A 1,709-nucleotide genomic window follows, 5' to 3' on the forward strand; every position below is an offset into this window, starting at 1 on the left:
TAAGTGTTTCCCATCATTCATGTTCAGGAACTCATGTCCCCCTAAAATTGTGAGATTTTGAGGAAAACTTGCCAGTTAAAATTGAATTAATTAGATATATCATTTCAATCTCTACAGACACTTGCGGTCTTCACGCCACTTGAACACTTACAGGAAATATGTCACCGAAATAGACAAGTCACCAAGTGCAAAGACCTCAAGTGTGGGTATTTGGACAGGCCCATTATCATACACTCTTTTAGAACCACCTTGTTTTTCTGTGTGGTTTATAAAATAGATTATATCACAATATGAAAAACAACTCAGGCGGAGTATCGACAAACAGTTCCTCAGAAATCAATGAAGAAATCAGTCAAACCATGTAAAGAGGGGTTGTTCACACAGAATCCATTTTGCAGAACGCTGCACCTTTTTTTTTCTATGTAAACATGCACAGAAGGATGTATTTGACTGTAGCGCTAATGTGTGTAGCGAATGGCCTCTCGGTGATAAAGAATTATTTTGTGTAAAATTAATAAATACTGATTATTTTATAAGCCTAAAGGGCCTTTCACACAGAACGTACTAGAGATGTGTTTATAATTTAAGAACATACTTTAACTTCAGTGCTGCATTTTCAGAAAGCCGTGTCATTCGCGAGGTGCTGCCAAAAATGCAAGACGTGAACACAAAGGTCAAACGTGTCAGTCTAGCACAAGTTTACATAGAAAAAAATGGAAAAGCAGCAGTGAAGTAAAACATGTTTTGTGTGAATGGCCCCTAACTCTGAAAACAAGGCTAGAAATACTGTTCTGCTAATAAATATGCACTTCACTTGCTACTTAGTGCCACAAACAGACTGAATCAAATCCAATGATTAGTTCTTGTGAACATAAAATTTTTTCGCAGGTCGGCTGATAAAAAACAGAACAAGTGAGCCCTGAAATCTGAGTCAGAAACTATTTTGATTCTTTCTCAGGACAATTGTAATGGTTGTGTTGCTGTTTTAGGGGCCCTCATTGGGGTTAAAGTGAGACATGCTGTCTTGTTAAAACCTGCCGTGGGTGTTTTCACGAACCCAAGTATGTTGCCTTTAAAGGAAATTCCACATGGACCAGAACGATATCCTGTATCTCAGGATGCCAAGACAAGTGTCAGATGACTGCATCTTAGTCAATAATGCAGCTTATGTTGATTGTTTTTTGTTTGTGTTTTTTATGAATGTAATTTTGAATTGTTTTTTATGAATGCATTGCAGAAATGTGCTTCACATGCTTACAATATGTTTCACTGTAATACAATTTTTGTACCTAAAATGCTGTAAAATGCTTCATTTAAAATGACTTTTGCCAATGAAAAACAAATTAATAAAAAAAGAGCACAAATGATAAACAGTTAAAAATTAGCAAACAAACTTTAATGCATCATCTCAAAGACATATAGTACAAGAATAACATTTTTCAGGGTTCACCTCAAACAACTAACATGGTTTAAAAAAGAATCAAATTTATATTGAACAAGATAGCCAGACAGCTTGATATCTAAATCAGAGAATATCATCGGGCAGTTGGTGGGGTGATGATTTATTTTTAACAGTGGATTCAGGTACAACTCAATGCACGGACTTTTTCTTTCTCCCCGGACAGCACGCCAAATACGTTTACCAATTCATTTATCTGACTTATTTGTGTGAACTTGTGAATTATGATTGTTAGATGGAGTTTTCCCAA

This window comes from Megalobrama amblycephala, linkage group LG17, assembly GCF_018812025.1.
Source record: "Megalobrama amblycephala isolate DHTTF-2021 linkage group LG17, ASM1881202v1, whole genome shotgun sequence".
Taxonomy (NCBI): Eukaryota; Metazoa; Chordata; class Actinopteri; order Cypriniformes; family Xenocyprididae; genus Megalobrama; species Megalobrama amblycephala.